This window comes from Perca fluviatilis, chromosome 3, assembly GCF_010015445.1.
Source record: "Perca fluviatilis chromosome 3, GENO_Pfluv_1.0, whole genome shotgun sequence".
Taxonomy (NCBI): Eukaryota; Metazoa; Chordata; class Actinopteri; order Perciformes; family Percidae; genus Perca; species Perca fluviatilis.
Window position 1 is genome coordinate 14,828,710 of NC_053114.1, and position 13,691 is coordinate 14,842,400.

Consider the following 13,691-nt stretch of genomic DNA (forward strand, 5'->3'; position numbering starts at 1 on the left):
AACGTATAGCAGCCATGCATGTTCACCCTTTGATACTACAACCACAACGTCTCTCTGATTTGAATAGTTTGTCTCATATGTGCAATAAAAGTTCAACTGGCAAGCCTGCGTGTTATTAAATCTGCAATACTGTAGTCATCAAATGCTGCATTAAATGTAGATGGCAATGTTACAGTAATTGTTTTAATGCATTAGGCCTATCCAAAAAGCCTACACATTTTTACTGACACAAAACCTTAATACTCAGTGTCATTGTGGGCTTGGCTCACGTGTTTTAACTTCATTGCTGTTTATGTGGCATTTCATATGAATTGCAATGTGATGGGATTGGATGATATTCATTAAATTAGCTTGTTCATTATATTGCATTTGTAGCTACTTGGTGCAGGGTGAAATGTTCTCATACTTAACATGATGTCTTTAGTTAGTGTACATCGTGAGATTTCTCAGTTGTTCTATTTAGTATTACAGTTTTTTTCAGTCGCTAACAAGCATTTGTCCAAACAGTTGTCACATTTTCAAAACTCTAAACACAATTAGCACAGCATCAGTCTTTTTTGGCCATACAATTCACATATTTCATGTCTTTTTCACACAATATGCAGTCAGTGAACACATTTCCACAATGCTTACATTGTCTTAACAGACAAGCTATACCTCCCAACAAAATGATGGATTGTTTGTGTAGTATTTACGAACGTTAACACACAACATCCCACAATAGCAAAAACTATTATCCAAACCTTAGATACAGTATAAAAACATCTGCTTCTGCAATGATATTAGTTCAAAAACAACATATCTCAGCTGAAAAAAAAAAAAAAAAGACAATTGAAAAATTGACACACAGCTGATTTATGTTGGGTAAAGTGGGCCAACCACAGCTGATTCCAGTCTGGCTTAGACTCAGTGGCAGGGGTTATTTATTTCAATTACTATAAAAGAAGGACTTTGAGGAGTGATGTGTTTGGAAACAGAAACAGAAAAATACAAACACTGTAATGTCTGGACGAAGAAGAGGAAGAGGGAGAAGAGCAGGCCCAGTGAGAGATGGAGGGAGAGGTGCAGAAGCAGTAAGAGATGCAGAAGGAGGTGCAGGTGCAGTGAGAGGAGCAGTGAGAGGAGCAGTGAGAGGAACAGTGAGAGGAGCAGTGAGAGGAGCAGTGAGAGGAGCAGTGAGAAGAACAGTGAGAGGAGCAGTGAGAGGAGCAGTGAGAGGAACAGTGAGAGGAGCAGTGAGAGGAGCAGTGAGAGGAGCAGTGAGAAGAGCAGTGAGAAGAGCAGTGAGAGGAGCAGTGAGAGGAGCAGTGAGAGCAGTGAGAGGAACAGTGAGAGGAGCAGTGAGAGGAACAGTGAGAGGAGCAGTGAGAGGAGCAGGAGGGAGGGCAGTGAGAAGAACAGTGGGAGGAGCAGTGGGAGGCAGGTAAGAGGAACGGTGAGGAGCAGTGAGAGGAGCAGTGAGAGGAACAGTGAGGAGACAGTGAGGGGCAGAGGGAGGAGCAGTGAGAGGAACAGTGAGAGGAGCAGTGAGAGGAGCAGTGAGAGGAGCAGTGAGAAGAGCAGTGAGGGCAGTGAGAGGAGCAGTGAGAGGAGCAGTGAGAGGAACAGTGAGAGGAGCAGTGAGAGGAGCAGTGAGAGGAGCAGTGAGAAGAGCAGTGAGAGGAGCAGTGAGAGGAGCAGTGAGAGCAGTGAGAGGAACAGTGAGAGGAGCAGTGAGAGGAGCAGTGAGAGGAACAGTGAGAGGAGCAGTGAGAGGAACAGTGAGAGGAGCAGTGAGAGGAACAGTGAGAGGAACAGTGGGAGAGAGGAGAGGAACAGTGAGAGGAGCAGTGAGAGGAGCAGTGAGAGGAACAGTGAGAGGAGCAGTGAGAGGAACAGTGAGAGGAACAGTGAGAGGAGCAGTGAGAGGAGCAGTGAGAGGAACAGTGAGAGGAGCAGTGAGAGGAACAGTGAGAGGAACACAGTGAGAGGAGCAGTGAGAGGAGCAGTGAGAGGAGCAGGGCTGGGGAGAAGAGCAGGCCCAAGGAGAGGGCAAGGTAGAGGTGTAAGAATGCGTGGTGGTGGCATTCCAAGGGCTGCAAGAACAGTAGTCAGTGATGAAATTGGTGCCACTATCATTGACCATGTAATCAACCACGGTCTTTCACTAAGAGAGGCTATACACTTATGACAATATGTCCAGGTATAGTGTATATTCAACTCAATGTCCAGTTCTATAAGCTTTGCACTTTGCAAGTAGATAACCTACACAGTAATAGGTTACAGTACAGTATGATATACAATAATGACATGATATACATAAACTTTGTTTCAGAGAGTTATGGAATTGGAGACCAACCAGGCCCCTCATGAATTCATTTACATAGATGAGGCAGGATTCAATCTGTCCAAAAGGCGTCAACGTGGACCAAATATATTTGGAAAGAGGGCCACAGTTGATGTGCCAGGACAGAGAGGGGCAAACATTACCATGTGTGCAGCAATGGCAAATGCAGGATTACTCCTTCACCAATGTCAGGTTGGACCCTATAATACCGAGCACCTCCTCGCCTTTCTCGATGATCTCCACCAGCGCCTGGTACCAGAGCAGTTTCTGTTCTATTACTGTATACTGTGTTTCTACTGTACTTCCTTTAGTAAACAGTAAGGAAAAAACAACCTGATTTGCTTTTTACTGAAATGTGTTGAATGTGAACATTATTGTACATGTGGACATACAGTTCCCAACCAAGAAATTTAGAGTAAAAGGTGGATTGCATGTTTTGCATGCAAATACCTGAAACATAAGTCTATGCAGTTTTTATAATGTCAACAATAGCCAGTATTTTGAAACCTGGTGTACCGCGATTGACTGCATGTACCTTGTGAAGTGAAAACAAGTGTTATTCTTTGACAGAATAATTTCATTTTGAGTCAGATTTCCAGTGTTTTGGTAAAGTCCGTGTGTGCAGAGAAACATGTGTTCTGTCTTGAAATGGAGAGTTAGTATATATTTAACAAAATGTGTTTTTGAGAAGAAAATTATCCATTTGGCCAGTTGTGTTTTGTAGGTGTCAGTCTGTGTTAAGAGTTTAGAAAAAGTATCTGAAGTATGGGTAAGCGCTTGTTAGCGATTGAAAAAAACTGTAACATAGTTTAGCAGCAAAATTTACAGAACAGTAAAACTGATAAATGATTGGGCATATACTGTATACTACACTGATTGGTGTAATATGCATACCAGCAGTGGTAACACAATCACTCTAATCCCTCATTTAAGGAAATGTCAGTAGGCTACCTCATTGTGCCAATATTTAATTACAAGTAATGATAATAATAATAATAGTAATACATTTATTTTAAACTGTTAAGTAGGCCTAAAAAAAAAAGAGTAGCCTATTGTCTGCAAAATGCACTCAAAAAAGTAATAGTACAAAAATTGATGTCCCCTGTCAGTATTATTTCCATATATTGGGTAGTTTCATCTACAACAATGTATCAATCATATACATTATTTTAATGTTCTGTATGTAGAGTATGCTATTAGTGTGCACGGTATAGCTGTTAAAAGTGACAATACACAAAGTAGGCTACAATTAAGTGCATGAAAATTGTACTTTAGCAAAGCACTGAGTGAATATACTTGCCTGCATGCTAGCAGCCCCCTTTTATTTGTGTACCACTTGGCATGGTTCCATTACCTTTGGGACATTAATCCCAATTAACAGCTCCACATCAGCATCAATTACAGGAATTTCCACAGAGCTTAAGTGTGGCCAAGCACTTAACTCTTCCTGTCGTGGAATGTTGTCACAAATCACAGGCATCTTACACTGGGAGTACACTTCAGGCAATTCAAAGTAGGCGTTACCATTAAGTGCAGTGCAGCTATCTCCAGTCCTGAGATAACATGACTGTCGACAAACTTTTCTTGATTCTTGCTCTGGGGGGAATTACTGGAATTGTTGGGTCTTTGTAAATTATAGAGTGTGGTCTAGACTTACTCTATCTATAAAGTGTCTTGAGATAACTCTTGTTATGATTTGATACTATAATTGAATTGAATTGATTCATAGTCCTTAGCAGGATTTTGGCACTCCTTCCTTTGACCTTTAGCTCCCTAATGAGTTGCTCAGAGCAGAAAGTGGCTGTGCTGCCAGGATCTAAAAATGCATATGTGGTTAGCATTTTGCTGCCTTTCTTATATATATATATATATATATCTTATATATACATGTATGTATATATATATATATATATATATATATATATATATATATATATATATATATATATATATATATATATACATATATATTTAATATGTGTGTGTATATGTGTGTATGTATACTATATGTTAGGCTAATGTATGAAACTCTCCTTTGGGTCGTATTCCAAATGCTCCATATCCCCCTGTCTGGTTTGGAGGTGTGGGCTTTTGGGGTGACCAAGGAGATGTAACTGCTTGAGCGAAGGCTGCGGGTGGGTAAACATTTAGGCTGTGCCTCCATATGTCTCTGCCTCCTGTTGGTGGTTGATTGAATTGATGCTTTGAACTTTGTGGAACAAATTCCATAGCAGGGAGTCTTTGCTGTTCAAACTGCAATTCCTTTTTCTGTCGGATTTGCTCCTCCTGAGCATCCAGCTCATGTTTTTCTTTAAGGGCAGCTGCCTTAGCAAGGAGAGCAGCCCTTTCCGCCTCTGCTTTTAGGCATGCAGAAGAAATTGAAGATCTTGAAGACCTATGACTGTTACGGCCAGTTGATGAGCCTGTTTTACCACCAACATTAGAAACGCTGTCACCTGGACCAATATCATCAGTGACCACAGTTGTGGCTGGTGCAGTTTTGAGCACAGTTTTGTTTAGTGCAGCATCATCATCGTCACCATCATCATCGTCACCATCATCATTGTCCCTTTTGTCAAGCAACCACTTTTCCATGTTTTGTACTATTGCTTTATTGGTGTGCATTTGGGTTTCAAACCATTTAGTTTTGACATTTCATCCTCAGTACGGTGTTCATTTTAAGACATCCAGAGATCTCAGACTCAGGTGTCAGACTCAAACGAAAAGGCATCAGGTCTCGGATGAAAAGGCATCAGGTCACAGGCGAATCGGCATCGTAGTAGTCTTAAAAGTCACTCAGTCTCAGAAAAACCTCATTAGCTCTCGGAAAAGTCAAGTCTATGAAAGTCAAGTGTCAGACCAAAAAGCGTCATGTCTCAGAAAAATCTCCCTCAGCTGAAACTTCTTCAAACCAAACGGCCTCAGCGTCGGAAAAACCTCTGTCAGCCTGAGACAAAACTTTGTCAGAAAAAAGTTGTCAGAGATAACGTTGCCCAGATGAGGGAGCTGTTGACTAGCTTTCCTAATTAGCTAAAGTAGATAGCAGCTTTTACGGTGAATACCCAGTCTCACAGCAGTTCGTGAAATGTTCACGTAATTTAATCTTTTGATTTGTGTAGCCTACACGACACGTTTATTTCGTTTTTATTTTAGTTTTTTTCTGACGCTGAGGCCTTTTGGTCTAAGGCTGACAGAGGTTTTTCTGACGCTGAGGCTGTTTGGTTTGAAGCAGTTTCACCTTAGGGAGATTTTTCTGAGACATGACGCTTTTTTGGTCTGACACTTGACTTAATAGACTTTTCTGAGACTCACGACTTCCGGTCCGAGGACGTTTTTTTTCCGAGACCTAATGCTGTTTTGTCTGAAGATGACCAACCCAGTCTCACGGCAGTTCGTGATACACACAACGTCACGTAATTTAATTTATCTACGGACACGTTTATCTTGGTTTTTTTCGTGTGGGTCAGCACGTATTTTAAACTAATGTATTTCAATGGGAAGCATCTTTCGTGATCACAGCATGATTCCTTCTGCCAGTCAGGCTGCAGCAGAGAAGCTGTTTAAAGCTTTGCTATTATTGGTATTTTTAGCCCAATAACCGCTGTTTTAATCAACATTTATTCACCAGATCGTATCATGGTTTATATGGATTTCTTTTAATGTTGTTATTTCGGTCTATTTTGGCCAGGGAAGCTGGATTGCTTTGTTGTTTATTGCTATTTTTAAAACTATAACGCTACATCAATCAAAATTTATTTAGATGTTATCATGGTATTCATTTTTTTATTTTAATAATATTATTTCAGTCTTATTATTGGTGAAATATTACAGTATGCTGAGCTGGGCGCATTCAAAGCCGATATCCCACAATGCAATGCGGGCATTCATATCAGAGAATCGGACAGCGATCAGCAGGTCTTTAACGACAATATCGCTTCAATGTACATAAATACAGTCAGTGGCTTTGTCACTAGCAACAACACATGGCTCAGCTTTGTTCCAGTAAGTTATGCACGTAATAACGTTTTTAAAAAAATCTGCAAAATATTCCAGAAGTGACATAGTACTGCTCGGTGTCTGTGAAAGATTGCTGCACGTTGTTACGTGAGAATTTATACAATAAAAATACCAATAATGAAAAAATAGTGTTTTATGTTAAAGCGCCCATATTATACTCATTTTCAGGTTCACAATTGTATTTTAAGGTTGTACCAGAATAGGTTTACATGGTTTAATTTTCAAAAAACACCATATTGTTGTTGTACTGCACAGCTCTCTCTCACTGCTGTAGATCCTCTTTTCACCTGGTTTCTGTTTTAGCTACAGAGTGAGACCTCTTTTCTTCTTCTTCTTCTTCTGTACTATCTTTGATTGCACTTGCACATGCTCAGTAGCTCAGATGTAGATCATGTCAGGTAGCTAGCTCTATAGAAATAAAAGACAGGCTGTTTCTCCAACTTCAGTCAGTTACAAGGCAGGATTAGCTTCTAAATGAGGGCGCACATGTAAGTAGTTCTTTTGTAGATTATGGTGAACTTGTGTGTGTTGTAGCAGTGCTTTGCTATTGAGAACGAGGTACCATGCTAGTGTTAGCATACGAGCTAACGGTTGCGGTTAGCCAGCTCATTTCAGATTGTGACGTCACAGTCCGAGCCGATTTTGAACAGATCACCAGGAGACTGAAGGCAGGACACATTCAGAAACCGTATCTCACTCAGAACAGCATGGATGGATTTTTTTCAAAGTTTGTATGTGTGTGGAAGCACCAGAGACACAAAAGAACACCCCAAATCCCAGAAAAAGTGTTTTTTCATAATATGGGCACTTTAAGTACTTTGATTTGCCTTGTCGCACAAAAATACTAGGCCTATATAAAAAACCTACAGTTGAGTGTTTAGAAATACAGCCTAATGGCTTGCTTGACTAATTGGCATTTGTTTTGACTTGTACTGTTGTGAAAAACAAAAAATGAACTATATACAAAGAGAATCATTTTTAATTTTATTTTACATGCATTGTTATTTAAAAACGCAATTTTCTACTTTTGCAGTTGATGAATATTAATAGCAAAGACTAAAGGGGAAAAAAAAACATGAGCATATTTATGCGTGGGACTTAGTTTGATTTAAAAGCACACTGCATTATTAGATGTTTTAAATAAATTACTTTGTTGAAATAACAATTTATGGTAGGCCTAACATATTGATTATTATATTATATCAATCACCGTGGTTACAGCTTGTAGCCATCCTAACCTTTGTAGCCTTTACTGAGACTACCTTTTCAAAATTAAGAAGGGACTAGTTTTAGGAAGCATTTTCAGGAAATTAAAAGGATAAGCAGATTGTTGCCGAGGTTTTTGTTCACAAAGTAATATGTATATAGCTTTGTATGGGTATGTGTACATATACAAAATGTGTTATGGCATTTTTGGCACACTTCTACCTCAGCCTATACGACATAAATAATAAATAATAATTATTATTATTATTATAATTATAACTTTTACTTATATAGCGCCTTTCATGAAACCCTAGGACACTTTTTAATAATAATTACATAATTACAGGGGCTATACTAAAGGAGGTTGTAGGCTGTGGTAAAAAGGTGGTGTTTCAGGAGTTTTTTTTTTAAATGTCCAGGGATGTAGCATTTCGGATATCTGCAGGGAGGGTGTTCCAGAGGGATGGGGCTGCAACACTAAAGGCTCTGTCTCCGAAAGTACAGAGTCTGGTGTGGGGAATGGAGAGCAGGCCAGCGTCTGATAACCGGGGGTTTCTGGCAGGTCGGAGAGGTACTGCGGGGCCAGGGAATGAAGGGATTTGTAGGTGAGGAGGATTTTATATTTGATGCAGGACTTACTTGGGAGTCAGTGAAGGTGGATGAGGGTTGGGGTGATGTGCTGCCACGTCTTGGTGTGGGTGAGGACCCTGGCGGCAGAGTTTTGGACATACTGGAGCCTGATTAGGGTTTTGCTGGGGACCCCAGACAGAACTCCATTGCAGTAGTCCAAACGGGAGGTAATGAAAGCACGTATGAGGGTTTCCATATAATATAAGAATCTGTGACATGCTGATAAAACACTAATCAGTAGAAAGACAAGTTACCTGCATCAGTTATATTCATTTATTCAAGCATAGCTTTAATACAGCCTTAATAGGCAGAGTGAGACAATTTATTCTTTCCTTTCTTTCATATGATGAATTCAGGGATTTAAAATTTTGTCATGAAATTAATGGGGACACTGAATGTCACACTGAGAGCAATGAAAAAACTGTGTTCAGCTTGAAAAGTCATTCTTGATTTTGACTTTGACCAGTGGCAGGAGTTATGCCCCCCAGCATTTACAAGTCCCTATTATCACATGACCAAAATTCCATACATAGGTATGTAATAACTAAACCATCTTCATGACAACTGAGCAACTCTACTGTTTCTGCGGAGGACCAGAAAATGTGGTTGAAACACCAAGTAAGTCTGAACTTTTCTGTCAGGCCATGTGGGAATGAGATTGAAAGTGGCAATATATAGAAACAAGTTTTGTAAAATTAAGCAAAAAAAGCCATACATGAAATTGACATAGTTATGGAAGCGATATACTGCACAACAAACAAGACTGTATTATCTTTTGTCATTTTTGTATGTTTTTTCTTACCTGTGCAGACAACACCAGCAACTGAGCTTGTGTTGCAAGTTTTGTCTCTAAATGGTCTTTGTGGGCACTGACTCAGTGTTGACTCGAATCCATTGCATTCAATTTGATCAATCCAGGTCTGTCCCGTGCCATGGCCATACTCTGGTATACTATACTATACTGGTACTATATATAGTATATATATATATATATACAGTATATACTGGTATACTGGTAATTTTATGAGTCTTCCTGCAGTCTAGCTGTCTGCACACCACATTTGCATCATTCAAATCCCAGGATACACCACACACATTCCCCCATTGGCCTTTGTTGTAGAACTCCACTCTTCCAGCACATTGACTGGGCCCATCAGACAACTTCACATTACCTGGAAATGACAGTTGTTATATGAATTTACAGTCCAACTTTGGCGTTTGTTTTTATTTGTGTACTTTTTTGGTAAAAGTTGTAATTACCTAAAAGAAGAAATTGAAGTTTTAATTATTGTGCCGTGATAGCGCCCCCATAAGTGTTCCAACATTGTTAGTTGTTGCTGGGTCTAGTGTTAATTTTGTTTTTTTAATTCAGTCTTAGTCTTAGTCTTGTGCCAAATGTCCTTGTTAGTTTTAGTCATATTTAGTCATTCACATATCTTTTTTTGTTAGTCAAGTTTTAGTCAACTAAAAGTCTCGTCATTTTAGTCTAGTTTTAGTCAAAAGAGAACTCAAGGTATCTTAGTCAAGTTTTAGTCAAAACATTTTAGTCTTTTTTTAAATAACAAATTATTTCTGAGATTATTTCTGATAACCATTTCAGTGAAATAGTTATATAAAAATAAATTATATGAAGTTATATAAATATCAAGCCTCTTCCTTATTTCACCAGTAAATTCTTGTTAAACGACAAAAACAACCACTGAATGGGAAAATGGTATTTTACAATAACATTGAACGCAGCAAGAGGCAGGCGAGGTGAGTTTGAGGTGAACGCAACATATGTGTTGTTTTTCAGACAACGGCAGCTGCACACTGTCGTACGTCCCGCTGATGGAATCCTCTACAATACAGTCAAATTTTGACAGCGTTTAGCTGTCAGCATTTTAACCGTTTAACCGGGACAATTTCATAGTGGTTGGTGTAAACTGGGACATTTTAGCGTCCCGACAGGCTTTTGTTGGGACTTGGGACAAGCAACTTAAAATTGGGACTGTCCCAGTCAAACCAGGACGTCTGGTCACCCTACTTTAAAGTCCTGGTAAAGCAAAAATAAATGTGTGTTCTGAGGCTGTGACCTCACAGGAAAATGTGTTATTAACCACCCAGCCAAATCTCAATGACTAAAAGAAATTGACACGTGTATAAAATTAGGTTTCAAAATTAGGTTTCAAAATTGTGAAAAATAAGCAGTTCTCTATGCTCTAAGACAAGAGGTGCCAACACATGGGCCACTGCTCATTGGCAGACTCTCATTGCAGCTGTGTTAGTTCGCTAACACATGAGAGGCATATGAGGGGAATTCAAATTTCAATTCAACTTCAAGGCTTACCTGAACATTCGACAGATGCCTCTTCAAAGCGATCGTGCCCAGTCCTGACATATTCTCTCAGTGTGCACAGTGTGAGGGAGCTCTCTCTACCACTACAACTGATCGTATACCCTCTTGGACGTCTGCCCTGACCATATGATCCTGAGAACTTGACAGGATCTCCACAATTCATCTCTCTGCACACCACTGCAGCTTCATTCCTTCCCCAGTTAAGATTATATGCTGCTGACACATTGGCCACCATGGTAGAACTCCACCCTGCCTGAGCACTGGTCAGTCCCATTGATCAGAGATGAGAGACTCAGCCATTAGTTAGTTTGTGGTTTGGACACGTTTGAAAAGAATAGCTGGTTAATTCCAATTGTATGTGATATTCTGATTGATATTGTAGCAGAAACAACTATGATATTATTATTGACAATAATCAGCAAAATAGTCATTTGAGGCATTAGGGGCGGCGGATAAATTTAAGCATAAAAAGTAGGGATGCACCGAATTCAGGACTTGGGTTCGGATTCGGCCAGAATATTGGGCCTTTTTTTTCCACCGAACCGAACCCTACACTTGCACTACACGCGCTACGCTGGTCGACATAATGACGCCGCCGTTGATTGTGGAAGGTGTTTACGTAGGTGGACCGTTCAATGCAGTAGGCTGTGAGAAAGTGAAAATGGAACTTGTGAGCAGAAAAAGTGTTGTTTGGCAGTGTAAAAAAGGCCATGCCCTGTGCATGCATTCCCATTATCTATCCACTGTGCCTGATCATGCGCTCTGCATGTGAACTCTGTTTACCCACACTGAAGACGCCCCTGAATGCGGCAGCGAGAGACTCACATGGAGGAACAGACACACTCGCACGGAGAAGCAGACATCAGCTGGACTTGAGTTTGGACTGCCCCGATTTCTGATGGACAGTTCCGTCTAGTGTGTGCTTCCATGGAAATAACCACACACACAGAAACACAAGCACCCTGGACTCTGCATCTCCTTTCTCCCACACTCTCACCTGAACATAGAAATAGTGTCCTGACCCGACACCCTGAAGTGGTTGTTGCCACACCTATTAAACCATATTTACACATTCTCTCATTCAGGCAGAAGTTTCAGTCAAAAGAAGGCGATTCAAGTCGAGCTACATGTTCAATTTGCAATGCCGATTTGTCTCGTGGTGGCAAAGACCCTAAACAATACACAACATCGCCGCTGTTAAAACATTTGCGTATGAAACAATACGAATTGTGCATGAAGGAATCTACAGACAGCAGCCAAAATGCAGCAACTTCAGATACGGCAAAGGAAGGACAGTCACATGTAAAAACTTGTGTTAACCAGACAGCGCCTCTCCCGGGCAAATGAGTCTTCCTACAGTGGGAGCGGAGCGACCGAACGGCCGGCTGCTGCTCGTTAGCTAACGTTAGCTTTCTAATTTCACCCACCCAACATGACTTCATCATACACTGGTTAGCGAAGATTTGCCAAACAAAATTGTCACTCATCTGGCGATAGCGATGTTCTTTCCTACGATGTGAAAAGAGCGTGTGAATTCAACATTAAGTTGTTACATTTAACTATTTTAGAGGCTGTGGATGTTGTTTACTTCATTAATGTGTTTACTGTGTTAATGGACTGAGGTTGGGAGTAGGATTCGGTATTCGGTTTCGGATTCGGCAGAGGATTTGGTAGTCGGCCGAACCCCAAAAATCTGGATTCGGTGCATCCCTAATAAAAAGGGATAAATGAAGTAAATAACATGCTAACAATAACCAAGATGATACCTGAGCACACCACACTGGCATCTTCCCCATGACCACAATTATTATCTCTGAGGGGGGAATGTCGGCAGTGCATTAGAGATGTCTCATTACTGATACAGTCTCCGTCATCCAGCCAGATATCTCCTTGGCCTTGACCAAAAAAGGAACTGGATTTGGCTGTCATAGCTGTTCCACAGTCCATGGCTCTGCACACCACCTGAGCATCTTTGATGTCCCACTCGTCATCACACACTGTTCCCCACTGGCCGTCATGCTGAACCTCCACTCTACCAGAACATCTGTGCCTTGGTGGTGGATTACCTGAGGACAGATCCACTCATGTTAAAAGTAATGACAAGCTAAAGTCAAATTATGAAATACTGGACTTTATCTGGACTGTCAAATGTACTCAGTTTTGTAGTTATTAAGGTAGTTACTTATTTATCACAATCAGGCCATTTAAGTAAGTAAGAAGATTTGCATGAATGCACATAGATAGGCCGATCTTGTTTTTAATGACCACATGTCCTTTGCTATTCTAGTTGAACTGTGCTACAGTATGGTATATTCCTATCTTTTGGGTCTTACCTCCACATGAAAGAGAAACACCTTCACATCTCTCTGTCAGTTCTTGAAGTGTGCATTGGGAGATAGAGGTCACATTGCCAGAGCATCTACATGTATAGGCTCTCAGTCCACTGTCACCAAAATTTAAGCTTTCTTGATTTGGTTTTGGAGGGCCACAATTGAGTTCCTTACACACCACTGCAGCATCTTCATTGCCCCAGTTATTACAAATTTCCCCCATTGGCCATTGTGGAAGACCTCCACTCTGCCAGAGCAGCGGTCAGGCCCACTGAACAATCTGACTGAATCTGGAAAGCAGTTAAGGTACTGTATTTAAAACGTTCAAGAAAAATGTTAATATTTTAGCAATGGCATAAATATGATTTGTGGCAAGTAGAACAGCACTGCCTCTAAATATGTGATATTGCTCCAAAGAACAACTATAAAAAGAGGAACAGCTAAAAGATGATTGTGCCAGGCTGCAGGAGGATTTTCTAATTTAATAATTTTATAGCAGAAATTTGGAAGTAATGTTTATGAAAATTCCAATTCAGTATATACATGCAGGAATTTAAAAAAGAAAAAGAAAAAGTGTGGTATTTTCAGTACAAAGTCACAATTTAGTTTATTTCATGTTTGTTTTTTATATTGCTCTGGCACTCGAAATTGGTATGTCATCAGGATTTTGAACTTCATTTAATTAATGTAATGTACTTATACATAGTGAAGCATGTGTTACCTGAGCATACAACACTAGCATCTTTATTGTGGTCACAGTTGTGTTCTCCAAAACCTCTGTGAGGGCAGTCAGCAAGAGACTTCTCGTGACCAGTACACTCAACATCGTCCAACCAAACCTGAT